General features: G+C 41.4%; 1 protein-coding gene across 4 annotated transcripts in view; it reads right to left on the bottom strand.

Moving 5' to 3' along the window:
• S100PBP (S100P binding protein) overlaps window positions 1–19,131 on the bottom strand; it is a 464,083-nt gene that overhangs the window by 380,680 nt on the left and 64,272 nt on the right. The window lies entirely within an intron of this gene.

The raw sequence follows: 19,131 nt of genomic DNA, 5'->3' as shown, positions 1-19,131 counted from the left end.
AAGGACAAACAGTAGGACTAGGTTTAATACTTTTTACTGAATCAAGTGCATTCTATGTAAAAAGGCATGTATTGTGATAAGGATGATAAAACAATATACAAGCAAACCAGTGATGTGGAATGTGAAACATAGGAAAAGCCCCAGCATACGGTCACAATAATGGCTCTAGAATCCCTATCAGCACTACTAATAGTCTATACAAGAGCATGGCAGTGTAAGCCCTAATCTGCCCAACAGGCCCCGGAGGAACCCATCCTCATACCTGTGGTCACAGGTAAAGAAGAGGTCTGCTGGTTTAAGAGTCCTCCCACATGGAGACAGAGGAGGTGTCAGATCTTGGAAGTAATTGCAAAGTTGGTGTGCAACTCACGATGGCAACATTAAGGGGCAGTGAGGTGTTTTAGAATAAAACATCAGATATTCTGAGAAACTGCCCTGATGTGGCAACATATATATATATCTGTGCTTAAAAGTTGGGGACATAAGTTTATTTGTTATTGCCGATACAAAACATTTATCATAGTCGACCTTGGAGAAAGCACAGAGTGAATATATTGTGCAAGAAAAGAATAACAGAATTCTGCGCTGAGAAACAATTGATAAATAATAAAAACATCTCCACTAAACAAAGACTTTGCTAGAATAATAAAATGAATAATATGCTATGTATCTAGATGAAAGAGCACAAGCTGCAGGCCTAAGCTACACAACACTAAAGTAATGTGCTTGTATACTAGCTACAGCAACCTTACAACAGACAAGACCTAAAAACCTATGAAATTCACTTATTATAACGGAGGGAGATAGAAAAAACTTTTAGCATGCAAATTAATTGTTCACCCTTGGTCACCTTCATCCTATACCCGATGTGAAGCCAAACACCGTAAACACTGCGCGCTGTATCTACAGAGCATGCTCCTACACGTGTATTATGTACAAGGCAAACAGCCTGACTTGGTCTACAAATCGCACAGCACAATGGCTGGACTGAATGTGTTGTGGTTCCTGCAAAAAGTTAAACGTGTGGTTATGATATCTAAAAACTGTAGATTCTCTATCTCCCAATGCTTAGCGGTGTTCTGGGAGGTAATCTCATTTCTTTAAAAAAAAAATTGACAACAGGTTGAAAAAAATGTGAATGCAACCCATATCATAGGATAGGCTAAAACAGAGGTCTTCGAACTGTGTGTCGTAACCCTGGGGGTTAGGCAGGGGGTTGCTGTGGAGTCGTCAGAAGGGGCCCGCATTCCTCTTCCACTTCTGCCTCTATTCCAAAACGTCTTTGTTTTGGAAACCGACACTTACTAGGAAGGTTAATTTAGATAGCTTAGAAAGCTTCAGCGGAATTGTCATTCAGTGAGTCTCTTCTTAAGTGAATCCGAGGGAGGGGCAGACATCTTTAAAAAAAAAAAATTTTTTAAAAAGCATTCTTTCCAATGTGCCTGCTTGCCTGAGAGAAATGCAAATATGCCCTACCAGTTCATTTGCAAATGTAAACTGTAATCTGCAAATGTAAAGGATGCTTGGGAGCCGGTACTGATAAAAATCACTGGATGCTTTATGAAGACAAGCATTTATTCTATTTAAGTGGTGGTAAAAAGAGTTAACACCTGAACAGTAAAGTGAATGCTTTTAATTGTAATTGTATGTACATAGTGTTAACTACCCCTAAGGAGGTGTTGAAGGGACAGCTATGTATAAACAAAAAAAACAACAACAAAAAATGTATTGCGTATGGTCTGCATATTACTAAAATCTATATTTTCGGAAGCTCTATTTTTAATGGTAAAACATTTTGCACATTTTGTAGAAGTCTATTTTGTACTTTGTGTAATTTAAAAATAATGACTCCACAGTGCTTTCTGTCCTCTCCAGTTACACACAGACCTATGCAGGGCATTGACTAATAGAAGTTTCGTAATGCACTACAGTACATTGCACAAGGAGTAACAACTTTCTTTTATTTATTTTTCATTTAAGATGGCTGCTATTTTATAAATAGCTACCTGACGGAGAAAGACCTTAGCAAAAAAAAAAACCTTACAGAATATTTTTTAGCTTATTTATGAGCTTATTTGTGAGAGGCTTGTGTCACCCAAGTACCACATTTTTTGACGGTCCGGCAACACAAGCCTGTCAATCATACCTAAGAGGCGATGCAAAGCCAGGCTTTGCATGGCCTCCTAGATATGGAGTAAGACAAAGCAGCGCTAGCCGCTGTGTTGCTTTACTGTGCGCCAAGGAGGCGTCCCATGGGAGTTGTGGTGGCTGTTCCCACGCAAAACACCCATGGATTTTGACGGTGCCCTAGATTTTCATAATCACAAACTTGAGTGGTGCCAAAACTTTACGCCTCCCCAGAGCAGACATCATGAGGAGATTTTTTTTATTTCTCCTTGTTTTTCCTCTTTCCATGAGTACAGAAATGCTCTGTATTTCATAAATACGGTCCATTCCTGCCCTTTTATATTGGCGTAGGTCAGTGTAGCAAGAAGACTTGCAGCACTGCCCTATGCCAATTCCTCATAAATGAGGACCTTTGTTTTTAGTCACACCTTTGACCACTCCACCACACTCGCTTACCTTTGGTTTGCTAAACACCCTTTAATATTATTTATTCACCGTAAAAATGATTTGCTGTGGGAATCTGGTACATTTATGATTGCCGATGAGGAGGAGTACCAGGTTCTAGAAGTTTTTTTTCAGGAGGAGGTCCTTAGGCCTATACATTTTTTGAGAGGGGGTCCCAGCATCAAAAAGTTTGAAGACCTCTGGGTTAAAAGAGCAGGATAGTGAACTGTCCAAAAATGTACCTTATGACGGTATGGGAACTGCCTAAGAGGATACGGGAGCAGGAAAAGGTCTCCTCATGCCCTCTTCAAATAGGAAAACATTTGATGGCCATTTTCATTTCGTTCTTCAGCTCAAATGCCAGTCAGCAAGATTGCATTTGGAAAACAGGAACACAAATCGTCCAAAGTCCCCCACTTTCTTGTCAAATGGGGAGCCAACAGCCTATTAGCCTACATAGCCCTCCTCATCCTGGATATTAAGTACCCCGACCGAAACCTCGATTCAAACGGCAGGCCTCCTTGTGATTACTGGTAGCAAGTTAACTCAGGTAGTCACGGTGTAGAGGCTCATCTGCAGAAAAAAACAGCCTTCAAGATTTTTTTTTTAAAAACTCGATGGTGTCTCAAAAGTAGTTACACTTGCGTCAGAACTAGGAGAGATTTTTTTTAAAAGGGTGAATTGTTAATAAAACAACATCGATAGTGTCTTTATGTGCGTTGAGCATGTGTCAGGGCTCCGTTGAAGAAATAAGACTGATGGTGGTTTATAATGACGTGGATAGAATGTTTTGTCTAGCACTCTATGGTCACGGGGCATAAAATGATGCTAATTATCAGCAGGCATGTGTGTTACTGTGCCCTTTGATACGCGCTATAAATGTGTAGAACCAGGAAAAAAGTGTTCACTTCATTGCAAAAGAGTGATAAAATTTGCATACATCTAATGTTTCTTTGCCGGCATGTACCCATCTCGTCGTGAGTGCTGATCACAAATGGACCTTGGGGACCGGGACACCCGTAGTCAGCAAAATGGTGAACAAATTACAGTTTAATGGACTAAGCCCGTTTTCTCCCCATGTGCGAAACATAGAATTTACAATGGTGAGCCTTCTAAGTGCAAATATAGAGTTATTGACTAATCAGTCATCGTGCACCTTTTTTATACGCAAGGATCTTCCGGACGGCTATATACAGCTTGTTGTTTTTCAGAGATTGAAATTCTGGGATTCAGATTTTCGCTGGTCCTGTACTTTGATGTAATATGTTACACTTGATGAACTGATGTTACCTATAGCAAGTGGACAGTATTCCTAATCGTAAAACTAGGTTTGAATATGGAGTGTTGGCCTTTCTCTGACTCACGGAGAAGGGGTCCTGTACATAACACTTGTAAGAGAGACACCCAGCTAGTGCTGTTGTGATGACAAAACGGACTGTTCCTGAGCTGAAACTCCTTGGTTATATGCTGTCATAAGCAGTTGGCAAACACATCCATACCCTTATATGTTATACTAAGCTGCTAGCGAATTCTCAAATGTAAAGTAAGATATGTTGATCTGCTTATTGCTTCGCCGACAGCTACCTTAGACATCGTTCTGAATTGCTCATTGAGTTATTTTTCAGGATGCTCATTGGTTCAGTGCCAGTCACGTGATATTATCATTCAGGCCCATGTGGAAAGTCTTTAAACGGTAGATCCACCATTCTATTTGGAAAAAATAACTTAGTCTGCATCCTTGGCAACATGATCTAATGTTTTGAAGACCACCCACTCAAGTTCATCAGCTGTGTGTTTTGCTATAAGGAAATGGTTAATCGTGCCCATGTTGCTTATTCACGCCTGATGTTGCGGCATTGCTCCCCTATACGTATCTTGATCTTTCTTCATGTCCTACCTATGTACTTCAAATGGCAGGAGCATGTAATCATGTAAATGACATGTATTGGATTACAGTTCATGTGTCTTCTTCAGGTCTGTTCAAAGTGGCTGTCAAGGTCTAAGATTCCTGAGGCAGGAAACCCAAAATGTGCCACAGGGGTAATGACCTACTACAGGTTATAAGCCCCAGCTAGTGGGCACTGTGTTGTCGGTTTTCAAAGTATTTGCTGGTCTGGTACGGACTAAATGGTTTGTGAGCAAATCTAGGTTTTTGTCAGTTCAGGGTACCAGAAGGGGACTGTATTCCAGTGCTCATTAACAGCCTTCTTCACACAGTTGGAGCAGTGCAGAATGTACTTACATATGTGAGGATGTCTTCATCAGGGCTTGTCTATGTTTTTCCAAGAGGATTTCTTTATTCTGATTCTTGGCACGTCTGCTGCACCGCTGTCTGATATTCTCAGGCTATTCTTTCAGTTTGTTGGTGAGGTTGTGCTTGGTTGTTGTAATCCTGTATTTTAATGTAATTGCGACATACCCTTAGCAATTGACAGCTGGGCAGATTCTCGGTCAGTGGGCATGGGTGGAAGCTGCTGAATGATAGAAGACTATTTCTGTCAGTAGGTTTGTATTAAGTCCTACTATTCAGTCCTTTGTCCACCGAGAAGATGGTCACATTCAGGAACGCTAATGTGGTCCGATGTATAGTACACATGAACTGTAGGATGTCATTGTTTGAGTTCAGCCATCTCAAAGATTCCAGCACCGAATCCTCAACTCTTTGCTAGATGATCAGTATATCGTTGATATATGATTGTCCAAATAAGTGTCCTCTGTTGATAGAAATTGGTGACATTCAATATTTGCATTTTCGAAATTGCTGACAGACCCTCTAGGCAGGCAGTAAATGTCCTGCCCATTGATGTCCCGTGGGTCTGCAAGAACACACCGCTGTCTTATTCAAAGATCTTCTCGGTTAGTGCTAATCTGCAACACTCAAGAACAAAATGCTTTGGTGTGTTGTGCTGCCAATCTTCTCTGAAAAGCATGCGTTCAATGGTTGCCAAGGTGGCATTTTCTATATAGGATTTTGATGTCTTCATATCATATACCACATTAAATGGTTGCACATTGAGATAGCTTCTGGTCCTGTGCAGAACTGTAAAAGGCAGCTTAGCCCTACATTATCTTTGGCCATGAGGAACTGTGGTCTTCTACAGAGCCCCACACCTTTAAAGCAAGGACCTGGTACCCTACATGCATCAGGGATTTAATAGGTGGAACATGTTCTCAAACAGGCCCTTATGACAAGCAGCTGAATGTTGGATGGGACGTCGCATGGAATAGTCAGAATTCACTGGACCATAAATAGTCTATCCCCATACAAGATGGGGATCATACATGAAAAATATTTATTTGATGCCTAACGACAAGGCTAACGGGGCACTTGAAGAGCAAAAAGGACACTTTGAATTTGTTCCCAAAAGATATCAGGATCAGCCCTGAAGAAGTCCCTTGTGGGACGAAACACTTTGGCTGCAGTTAAAAGAAGCTTTTAAGAAGACTATGAATGAAGGAAAAATGTTTTTAAATCATTCAGAGGAGTCATGGAATTATGTGATGACGTGTATGCCAATGCTTTACCGATATGATCATTTTAACTAAGATGTCACATTTCTGATAATTTAGGCACAGAGTCATTTATGTTATTAATAAAGATTGCGCCAACTGCGTCTGGCAGATCATACTTGGAAGCCGACTGCTTCGGATCTCTCACGCTTAAATAAACATACCTCCACAACTGTTTTTCATTGTTGTCCCTCATTAACAGACAAGTGTAACTGATGTGTGTGTTCACTAACTAGGGGGCTCATCCAGGATTCACCAAGTCAATCCAGATGGACCAGAAGGAGCCGCAGTCAAGGGGCCCGTTAAAGAACAGACCGATTTCAAAGTATGCACCCGCAGAGGGGATTGCATTTCCAGCTGCCGCAGTTTGAGGGGAATCACTGGTCCCCTGAGAGACAGGGTTGACACCGCTGGATCCAAAGAACTCCGAGGCAGACAGTAGTCGAGACCTGGTAAGAACAACCATGGATGCATGTTATATTGTGAAATTATTTATGAGACGTATAATGAAATATTGTAATAGGGACAGTACAGTGCGTTGTACTTTATTATGTGATAGTCCTGTATGAGGTTTAGTGGGTAGTTAAGTGACTGGAAACATCTGGATTGTGGCAAAGAAGATTCACTATTACTGCACTAAAATAATTACCTTATAGAAGCAGCAAAAATGGGTAGTTGTAAATTGTGTGGTGTCAATACACTTGCAGCCATGTCCAGTAGAAGGAAATCCAGCATGGGCGGTGAGGATTCAACAAGGGATGGAGACTGGACAGTTTTTGCTTGAATATATTGAAAAGGATCTCATTATAGTTTCCACTGAATGATACTTTTGATTACGATAAACTGAACTGTCTAAGGGAACGCATGTTTGAGGAAGGAAGGAGGAACATGAAACTGCTGCAGTTTGATGTGCTGAACAAATGGGAAAAAAATGCCAAGCAACAACATATGAAGGAAGTAATGAGGACAGAAAGGGAGAAACTCAGGGAATATGACAGAAAGAAAAGAGCTGATGAATTTTCTGAAGAGATCAGGTAACATCATGAAGGATAGTAAGTCATTTGTGGACTATACAGCAGAACCAATGGTTTCCTATTTTGGAGGACTACATAATTGAGCACATATTTACTAAAAGATCAAAACTGCCACCCTACCAGGCAGCTACTAATCAATTACTAATCAAGTAGGGCAATTACAAGGTACTTAATTGGAACAAACACAAACTGTCAATAATACCCGATCCCAAAAGGTCTTCTCTAGAAAATAATGAACAAACACCAGAGGAGGACATAGGCTTCACTTTCTCTGCTGTTGAACTACCTCAAGGGAGACCTGTCAAGGCCACTAAACTGATGAGGAGCACTATTTCCTAAGACATACAAGAGAGAGTCAAAGCATTTGTTCATGATAATTGGCAAATCAGCACTGCAAAATACCCCAAAAGAAGAAGACAGGCACTTTGGATACCAGTGATAAAATCATATAAAATTATGTAATACAAGAATTAGGAAAGGTAATATATACATCATGTATTAACTATAATTCAGTACGGCAACAGCAGCGCCAGCCTGAAGATTTGGCGCTACCTCTTAATTTCACCCATTGTGATGGTAAATCTGACATGTTTAGCCTGATGAATGTTGAATGTAACAATGCTTTTTCCATATATCTTGAGTAGATAGACATCAATCTTGACCCGCCAGTGTGATGGGCCCTATGCATGAAGTACCAGGGTTTGATGCCAACAACCCCAGTGCCACGTCCATTTCTCTTGGATAAAAATGGAATTGATATCTTTTTACCAAAGGTTATCCTGACATCAGAGAAAACCCTGATGAATGGTACACTAGAACAGAGAAAATACTAACAATAGGTCTGCTAACATTAAATTATATAGACCAGGTGTCTCCAACCAGTTGATCACGAGCTACCAGTAGCTCCCTGACACCTTCAGAGTAGCTCACAGTATGGAGTTCATTTTTAAATAAACACAGGGTCACATTTTTCCTTTTAAAGTTTTGCATTAATATCACCAGGCTGCAGATAGCAGGGCCTGATAAGGAGCACTGCTGGAGTCAAATTTATTACCCAGGTCACAGAGGTGAAGAACTGTAGCACTAAGGTATTTAACTCTTAAATAAAAGTCCTTGTCAACTCAGTATTGGAAGTGAGAACACCAATGTTTTTAAATAGGAGAAAATGAAAGTGTACTTTATAATTAAGTTAACTTTTCATTTTCTCAAACTATTTTTCAAAGTGTTGCATTTACAAACGGCAGGCCTCTTGCGCACAGTGGACAGTAGAACATGGTGGAATATATAATCATTTTTTTTAAATGGGAGAAATTTAAAGTGCAGAAAAATGTTCCACATTATGAAAAATGTTTGCACTTTCAATTTCTCCTATTTAAAAACATGGTTGTATGTTTCCGTTATACTTGTAACTGTGCCACATAAGGAGAAAGGTATGCCCTGTGCCACAAGTACCTACAACACCAGCTCTCTGTTACCCATACACATATATCCCATTCATATGCACACATGTTCATACATTCCCAAAGACCACGCTCTCACTGATACACGTGGCACTCCTGTCATAGTGTCCCTAGTCAAAGTATTTTGTTCAAACAATAACATCTGCAAGGACGTTTGCCGTGAGGGTGTCTGGAAATAATGCTCGGGTTGTTTAGCCTTCGGTAGTTCACGGTGATTTTCACTGATCAGAAGTAGCTCTCACTACAGAAAAGGTTGGAGACCCCTGATTATAGACCAAATGTTTTCTTGTATTTTTGACTTGATTTATGGAAAAATTGTAGGAAGGAGGATTTTGAGGGCTTATTTTGGACTGCAAGTGACAATACAGGAGATGCATGAAAGCCTGATGGCCAAGTAACTGATGAAATAGCAGCCTTGACAGGCAAACTGATGGCTAGATTGCATGGATTAGTTCCCCGCAAAAGGGTAGCGTGGCCTAACTTAAATGACTGTAAACAGTGAAAAGGGCGTAAAATGTAGAAGTTATCTTTTCCTGAATTAAAAGGGTTTTCTCTGCCTATTGTAGGATGCATACTGCTGAAGAAGGGGCCCACCAATCCCTCTCCAGTTGTTTTGTAAATGGCTTCCGAGAATGTATAAGATTATCTATCCATACCAATGAGCCAACCTAGGGAGTAATGCCACTAAAAGAAGTATTGGCCATTGCCCAATACTATGCTGAGAGACAGGTACTGGATAAACAGAATAAGGATAAGAAATACAAGGAATTAAAGAGTAAAGTTTTGATCCAGCAACCACAGTAAGGAAGACACAGGTCCACGTTCTTGGGACAACAGGGGTACTGTGCACCAACTTAAAGACCTCAGAATGCTCAAGTAGATAATGGATGCCACAATTCTAGGGACCCCAATCACTGGATAAGTGAATGTCCATTTTTAGAGAAAACTAACAGAGGGTCCATCATGTCACCAGGACGTACCTAAAAGGGCCACAGAAATTCTTTTAACAGAGGGTGACAACAACATAATGATATGCCAAATAATGTCCCCTATGCCGAATATTATGCTAATGACACCACTTTATCGGGGACACCAACAAAACTACTTTAACAGACAGGCTAACGGATCACCGATGAAAACTGTCCTCTTGCCCGATCATGATTTTGCTCAATAGGGTGGCACGGGAGGGAGAGAACAACAGGTGTAAATTTCAGTGGATCCAAGACAGCCATATGTTGAAGTAACAGTACAAGGACAGAAGGTGAAATTCCTCCTGGACACCAGCATCACTAATACATTGAATTTCAGGAAGTTATCCCACATGCATTCCTCTCAGACATATACCATTAGCCCAATAACTGACAAATATACTTTTGTGTTAACAGATAAATGCGCCCTTAGCTTGCTGGGCATAGACTTACTTTACAAATTGCACACAACAATAAAAGGCACAGCTGATGGCATAACTTGAATGTACTGAAAACTCTCCTTTTCCCACTAATGTCTACATGTCCTGACCCCAAACTACGGGACTTGAATGGGTGATTGACAAAGTAAGAACAATGTGGGACACAATAGCACCTGTACAACTAACAGTGAAATAAAACGTTCCAGTTCCTTTCCCATGAGTGCCATAGTTTAAACTTTCATCAGAAGGAGAACAGGGAATGGAAATAGTAATATAGGGCTTAATTGGGAACAGAGTGATAAGAGATATAGGGTTCTCTATGCAAAATTCAAATTTTCCTTGAAAAAGAAAAGTGAAGACCTCACTAAGGAAGTTGTTTGTGGTTTTTATTCACAGGAACTAAAATTCCAACAAAACTCCTTTCAGTTGACACCAACCACCAATCTCTTACAATACATAGATGAAATATTATAGACCAGACAACTTTACCATGATTAACTTGACACCTGAATAGTTTTTGCAAATTAAACAGGTACTTTGTGATGCTCCTGCTTTTGGAATGCCTGACTACATTAAAGAATTTCATCTTTTTGTACATGAACAAGATGGGCTCACATTTGTTCTTACACAACAGGGCGGCAGGAAAGCCCTGCGCTTATTTTTCCACTACCTCAGGCAAGATTGCTTGAGGCTGACTAGCATGCCTGCATGCAGCTGTAACAGCAGCAGTTTCCCGAAAAACAAGCAGAAATAGGGATTCTTGGACAGAAAGGGCATCTTTATGTTTCTCATTGTAGATATACTGTTAAACAAATGGCAAACTCAACGTTTGACAAATGCCAGACTAACACATTATGAGTTATGTTTAGTCCGTCAATATGTTACCATACATCAATGTAATACACTTTATCCACATACCCTCTTGCCCCTTCCCCAGAATGATACTGGCACACCCCATGGTTGTGCACTAATCATAGAAGAATAGACCAAAGACTAAAAAGAGTTACAAGACACAACAATGGAAGAAAGACAGGGACTTATGAAATAGAAGAGAATGAGATTTATAAAGTGCACTAAACCTGAAGGTATCAAGGCGCTAGTGCATACTGAGAAACAACTGAAGGAGAACGTAAAACCACACATGCTAAAGAGAAGAGCCAGGGATTAAGTTGCTTGGGGAACATTGAGAAAAACTCCAGGGCCACAATGTGCAAAGGTAAAGTGTTCCACAGTTTCGCCACCGCAACTGAGAAGTGGCCACCCCATATGGGTTTACGGAATCTAGATACAGTCACCTTCATGAAGAAGGATGACCTAAGCAGTCTTAGGTGTGTGCCCCCGAAAAGCTGTTCTGAGGGGTGCAGAGTCTTGATGGAGAACTACTATGCCAAGGGCTTTATATATCACCCGTTTCCTTACTGATATCCAGTGTATGGGGCAAATGGCATCCCTCACTGAGAAAGGTTTAGCTACATTTAAAACAAGGCAGACTGCCGCATTCCGAATGACATGGGCTTTGTTCAACGAGGACTTTTTGATGTTCATAAGGCATTGCAGTACTCTAAGCGCAACGTTATCTAGGTGATGACCACTGCAACAAGAATTTGAGATGGAATAAATGTAAAACATTGTCCCTACGTTTTTTTTTTGCAGATTCAACTGGAGATGGTAAAAGGGACACATGTCTCTGGCCACCAAAGCGCGGACCATGCTGAGTGCTGAGCCCTGAAAACCAGAATCTGTTTTTTTGGCATTTAGTTTTAACCAGTTGTCCTTCTTCCAGGCACTGATGTCATTCATGCACTATTTAAACGTATCTGCTACCAGAGGTAGCTTGTCTGATATGGAGACAATTTTTGTTTCATCAGAATACGATATCACTTGGAAATCAAACATGTATGCCAACTGAGAATGAAAAGAGTGGAACTGAAGGAGGACTCCTGCAGGCCCAACAGGTAAGCTTAAACAACTCCACTCTAAAATCGCCACAGCTGACTGTTTCGACCCTGTCGGTCAGGAAGGAGTGGAGGAGATCCAAAGCAGTGGCCCTCACTCCCACCTGATGGAGTCTTTGAACCAGACAAGAAGGTGATCTGATATCAAATGATGCAGACAGGTCTCACATTACCAAGATGGCAGCACCCCCTGGGGGACCTGGCATCAGATAAGAGTCTGCAGCGAGAACCAGCAGACTCTGTGCTGCGACCACTTCTGAACCCAGTCTGAGACAGATCCAAGAAAACCTGAGTGGTAATGAATTTAACTAACTCTTGGTTAACATACTTTAACATTTTAGCTGGCACAGGCAGTAGAGAGATAGGATGTGGGTTTTTGAGTTCCTCTAGACCCTTGTTCGGTTTTTATGCAAAGGAATGACAATAGCTTCCTTCCAAAGACTGGCACACACTCCTGTATTAAATATCTGGTTAAAGACTTTAAACAAAAAAAAAAAAAGCCACAATCTGATCAGGAATGAGTTGCAAGATTCTGGGCAGGCAAGGATCATCAGGCAAACTTGATTTCACATTTGTAATAGTTTTTAACATGCAGAAACGCAGACCGAATAGCTGGAGGATTCAAGTCAGCGGAGTCTAGGGAGGGGACCAGCCTATCTTCATTAATATTGAAATCTGAATAAATCTTTAGGATCTCATCTCTGAAATAGACAACAACTTTATCGCAAAAACTTTGCGAGTTCTCCATAGACTGTTGAACAGAGGGGTAGATAGCTCCTTTACCACCTTGAAGAGTTTGCTAGTAGAACTACTTGCAAATCTAATTTTATTAGCGTAGAAGGAAGGTTTGGCAACTCCAATCTCACACTTGTAAATAAGTAATAACCCTTTGCAGTTTTCTTTATCTTCTGGTGACAAGTTCACCCTTCATTTAAGTTCTTGCCACGGATACTGCTGTGTAAGATCTTTGAGTTCGTCCAAGAACCAGGGTGCCAATGTTGTGATTCTGGTACAGATTCTAGTTTTCACTGGGCCAACCTGATCTATTGCAGCCTTCACCCAACCTGCAAAATTTTCTGCAGTCGGATCCTGTGAATAGTTGTTACCCACCCAAGAGTTTTTGAGAGCAGAATCCATATATTAAATTACTCCCATTTCTGCATGATACCGATTTATATTGTGCCTGCTCTGCCCGCGCCTGCACTGCAATTCTAAATGCCACCGTCCAGTGATCAGCCCAATTTAACAAGAAAATATCCCCAATAGCCAGGTCCGGGTAGTTAGTGAAAACAGCATCCAACGTGTGACCAGCCATATGAGTGGGGGATTTATCCAAAATTAGTCACGAGTTTGAGAAAATTATTTGAATCACTGCAAGACTTACCTATGAAGTGAAAGTTAAAATTGCCCAATATCGTGAAGTTAGTGTTAGCAACAAAAGACTCCCAGATTTGAGCCTAGGCCTTGAAAGAAAATGAGTTAGAGTGCAGGAGGGCAGTAGATTAAGAGCTCAGAAAGAGTATTTTTCATATTTGCTTTCAATCTAAACAGTGCCACCTCACAGCCCCCACTAATTGGTTCTAAAGTGCAGTTGACAATTTCTGGATGTAATAGCTACCACTTCCACATCTGGGGAGGGGAAGGTCAAGTCTGGCAATGACAACCTGGAGCAACCGCTGCCACCAAATCTGGGCCAGAATTGTCCTTCGCCCAGGTTTCTGTAATAAACAAGCAAACAAAATCCAAAGATTGAATCATATCACAGACTTTCAGATTATGTTTAATCACTGAACGCGCATCAACAAGAGCACTGGTGATCTCCCTTCTATAGAAGTGAATGCAGGCAGACCCCGGTCAGTCGAATTAGTATGCCAAGTGCAATATGTGCAGCAATTAGTTGTTTTTTCTAAGTTAAGGGTATCACATCCTCCATTTTTACATTTTGAACGCCACTCAAGTAACTCTGACCGAGAGTACCATATCACAGTGCACTTTTTAGGGGGAGAAGCACCAGCGGGGCATCCAAAACATCAGCTGGGCTCCTATGGCTAATCAGGAGCACAGCTGTAATCAGCCCTTGACTGCTAACTTGCACCCCTCCGTGGCCGGAAAACAAATGGCTGGGGGAGGAAAAACTACCCTTGCAGTAGTGAAAAACAGCATGATCCCCAGTAGCACAATGTGCGATAACACCCCCCCCCCCAAACCACAACCCAATATTCACAATAAGGCATTCAAGTGCAAAAAAATGTTCATAGGTTGATGGCTCTTGGTTTAAGCTCAAGGATGGGACAACCATTTCAACCTATGTTACCACCACCTTACACAATGTCACTGAAACTTGTGGACTGTTAGAATTATCGATACAAGCAGCTGAATAAACAGCATTAACAGGAACCTGTGAAATTAGCGCTGGATTAACTGTGAATTAATATACACACACACACATATATATATCACACACACAGACACCCAATATGCGTTTGGAGTTGCGCAGGCTTTGGGCAGCAAGACGTTTCTTCACATGTCAAGGAACAAAAATACAGCATGGTCCACTTATTGTTAAATTGCTTAATGTTTTATAGCTTTCAAAACAGGTAACCACTGTCAAATGTAATGCATACGAAAAAACATGGTGTGGATAAGGGAAATACATTTGCTGATGAAACAGCCAGACAAAGAGCATAGAATGTCATGTCATTAACATGTGTTTCCCATTGAATGTTTGTTGAAGAGAAAGAATGTGTATATCACTTCAGAGATAGGGGTATAGCAGATTTTCAAAGAAAAGCAACTAAAGGAGAGTTACAAAAACAACATCAATATGGTACTCTTGTACTTGGTTGTTGGAAAGATCAACATGGTCATTCATTCAGGCTACCTGACAAACAATTATATATGTGTGTGTGTGTGTACATATATATATATATATATATATATATATATATATATATATAATAATAATAATAATAATAATAATAATAATAATAATAATAATAATAATAATATTCCTACCCGTACAGGATATTTTGCACCTGCCAAGGCACCCTTCGAACATTTGCAGATGGACTTTACAAAGCTGCCTCCTACAAGTATGGCGGAAGGCTCCTCTGCAGGGTCCTGGACACAATATTCAATGTGAATGGTCAAGAACTTTCAGAGATCTAAGCGCCTACAATCACACTGTAAGGATCCCGTACAAGTTCTGCTGGCAACACAAACAGGCATGAAAAAGGATAAAAATTGGATTGATGCTTCAAATGTGAAAAGCGCTCCCTTGCCTTCGACCATGCCACTGGCTGCAGCACACAGGATTGCCCCCACGACTGTGCCACTTCAGCCCATCAAGGATGCTGGCCCTCGATACAACCTGCATCTACAACCCATAGCAAGTTCATCTTTTTGACCCAACCAACGGTAGTTTACTATCAGGTTCAGTGCTGCAAAGTACTGGTGACCTCTCACAGCCTAGTGACTGTGAAGAAGAAAGAACAAAGGGGGCAGCTACTCAGAAGGGACAAGCAGGATGGAAAGGAACCATTCTAATAAAGAAATTGTGCATACCATTTGCTATGATCAGCATTACTACCCTAACAGCTGTTGTCAACTACACTTCCCGAAATTATTGGGTTAAAATAATACCACGCTTACTGAAGCTCTGCAACGACCACCATTCCAAAGAGCACCTTGAAAACACTGCCAATCAAACCATAGACACGTATCACAAGGAATGTAATGTTTCAGATTGCTGGATTTGTCCGGAACTTCCTTCTGTAACAAAACAATGGATGCCTTTGTTGCATTTAAGTTTGATCCTCAACTATTCTTGTTCTATTTTATTTAGAGCCGTGATAACCTGTTTTTCTGGCCCGGGAGGGTACTGATGCCAAACGCAAATACAGAGATGACATAGTAGTACCAATGGGTTCTTTTGACAAAAGGGAAGAGTCACGCCTTCAATGATAGTGTCAGGTGTAAAAGCTATAAATAATTCGTCCTAGGGATTAAACAACACCTCTGCCTTGTTTGATAATCCTCCGGCCTCATGAGTAACAAGAAAACACTGGCAAATAGGTCTCAAATCAAATGGATTCAGAGAGATAGGATGGAACAACTGCACCCGTGTGGTCAGTCTGGCTATTGAATCCTGGCCTTCATTACCAGTAGTAGCAGAGGGCAATTTTTGGTATGCGGGCAGAAGGAATACCCTTGGCTGCCAAAGGTTAAGGTCCTGTTATCTGGACATAGTGCTTTCCCGTATTAGATACAATTCTAATAGCAGGCTAGTAATTATATGCAAACAAACAGTGTAGTTTACAGACATCTGTAAAGGAGCATCAGATTCATCTACATTACGCTGAGAAATATGTCAATATCTTCCTCTTCCTGTCCTATTCTTTCAACTTCCACACAGAAAAATTAATTGGGATGCATAGCCTTGAGATGCTTCCACACCCCCAATGCTCCTAAGTAAAACATGTCCGGATGACCCTTTTCTAACACTCGATTACAAAGAGTGCAAGAAACCTTGAAGGCAATAACCTGTTTTTTGCACGATGGTTAGGTAAAAACTTCCACACCACATTCTCTCTTTCGACATGAAATGCAGCGTAAGTGCTTGATGTGGAAATCACCACAATTTCATATTGTTAGTGTGGCTGAGCAGACTATGGTCCCATTGTTCTCCCTGTTGCTTATTTGCTTTATCCACTAGCCTCAGATGTCATGATGGCACTGGATTAAGCGCCCTTCTGCCCCTGTGAGGGAACTAACAAAATTGTGTCCTCCGAAGAGTGGGCTCTTTTTCCGAAAGGCCGACATCTAGCTTTTCTAGATAGTGTGGTCTTGTAAAACCAATGAAATAGCTAGGTTTATTTGGGTTTAAAATGATCCACGGACCCTCTGTAGCAATGCTCCAAAAGAAGATGCACAGTTGCATAGGCTTGCAGGAGCAGGAAGGTGGATCTTCCTTGCGGAGGTCCACAACGCAACATTTGTACGTTTGTTACAGTAACTGGTGGCAGTGAGTAGCCTTGGCCCTGTAGAGAAAATGCATACACTTGTGGACCACTGGAAAAATGTAATTGTTTTCTGTGACTGTATTACTACACATTAGAATATTTCTTGTCCTCAGGTATAGCACTACAATCTTTGTAACTGGAGATCTACAGAAAAGGAAGGTAGCTGGATATTGTTTGCAGATTTAAAAAAAAACATCTTTCAACTTTGATTTGGCCTCTAGTTGGGATGATCAGCAAACAGCCAACCCAGAGCAAGCTGCTTAGGATACCAATGATTAGGAAGACGAAGGCACCAGGTCATCATGCATGTCAATCTTGTGGAATGTTTTGCTATCCCTGTGGGTGAGATGTACCGGTCAGTAAAATTGCAAAATTTGTCCTATGCATATTATGTGACAAAAATTGCAGCTGAAGAAGTCTGAGGCGGAAGGGGGAAGTAATCCTTTGGTACATGCCCACTGTATAACCATCGAAACACTTGGCATCTGAGGTCATTTAAAGCAGCCAAACAGAAAAGAGACTCTGCAAAGGTAAAATCATCATGCTCATTACAGTATGCCATCCCTCTTAGAGACCAGGCTGCCACAAGACATCCGGCAAGACAGAGAAGTAACATGTTCTCTACAATTGGCTTGCACTGTCTTGTCTATGAAATGGTGATCTCTATTAAAAAATAAAAAAAAGTGTGCAAAACAAGGGGTGCCTAATAAGCAGACGTTGAAAAAATAATAACTATTTGAATTTCGTATTCCACTGTGCATTTTGCTTCTTCATCACACAAAATATAAAAAGCAAAAACTAAGAACAAAACCCTCTTTAAATTAATTAACTTTTCCGTCAAATACATAACTGCAACACAGAACAGGCGCTGTTTAAGTCCAACACTTCATAACATTGTTTCATACATCAGTTACAACATACATCACACCATAGGTCATGTTGACTAAACATATAATGCTACATATTAACCGTGTCCTCCCCCGTCACAGTCTCAGTCGATAGCAAGTATGCATTCTTTGGGCTCCACATGTCCTTGGGTCAAGAGGCCTGTGGAAGCTGAGTTGCAGTCTAGCTGATCCCTACAGTATCTGAGGTCCCTCAGCCACATGTCAAACATTGGTTTCCGCTTACTGCCCCAGCGGCTAGCAACTCTTCTTTGCCACTAGTAGCGCTACTGCCATTAAATCCTGGTTAGTTGGCTGCAGTGACTTAATCAAGCCAATGAGACATGTTTGTGTGTGTGTGTGTGGGGGGGGGGGGGGGCGGGGGGGAGGGTGTGCAGGGCACTTCCTTGTTTGCCATAATGGACAGTGCCACCGTTACCTGTGCCCAGTAATGGTGTATGGGGCTGCAAGACCAGGCCACATACAGGAAGTCCGCTTCCTGTATATGACACCATATACACTAAGGGTCTGCCCGCAGTCCTATTCTATATAACTTGTGGGGGAAGTAATATGTCTGATGCAGATCTCTGAAATGAATTACCTTTAGGTTACAATCAGGTGTCAGCCTACGCAGCAGTGCAAACAACTCACCCAATCTGTGGACGTTAAGGGGTCAACTAGTAGACTATTCCATTTATGTAGCACAGTGGGATCATCGGTTGCTGGATCTCTCTGAGATGTAGTAGACAGTCTGGTGATTAGTTTTGTTCTATTGTTGCATGTGAGCAATGTTTGTAGCACTTCAAGTAGCGCATGTTCGTTCGGTTATTATGTATAGGGTGGTTTTATGGCCTCCTGCATGCGTTGATAAAAAAAGTTAGGAGCGGAGTCTGTCCATGTGTACTCCTGAATTCTGTGAGCTCTACAAAGGTCCCACCTGTAAAGATGTTTCCCATCGTCTTTATACCCGCTTTCTCCAGCTTGGTCAACATGCTGGGCTCCTGTGGGACCGATATGGCAGGGTGGTGTGCAAGTGGGAGGGCAAAGCATATAATGGGGATTTGCTTGCTCAAATTCCGAGGGCTTGCCAGGCTTTCGTCGTACTGTTTATTATGTTGATTTCAGTTTGGGGTATTATTGTGCACATGTGGGGCAGAATGGCCTGTAGCGGTATGGGGTATGCGTTGATGCTTTCTATAGCTGTGTGTGGTGTATATTCTGGGGGTAGTACCAGTAGTGGGCAAAATGTGCCTGTGCACATAGATAGGCACCAAAGCCACCCTGTGTA

Source organism: Pleurodeles waltl, chromosome 3_1 (genome assembly GCF_031143425.1).
Source record: "Pleurodeles waltl isolate 20211129_DDA chromosome 3_1, aPleWal1.hap1.20221129, whole genome shotgun sequence".
Lineage (NCBI taxonomy): Eukaryota > Metazoa > Chordata > Amphibia > Caudata > Salamandridae > Pleurodeles > Pleurodeles waltl.
Note: the sequence above shows the minus strand (reverse complement) of the source record. Positions and strands in the feature narration are given on the sequence as shown.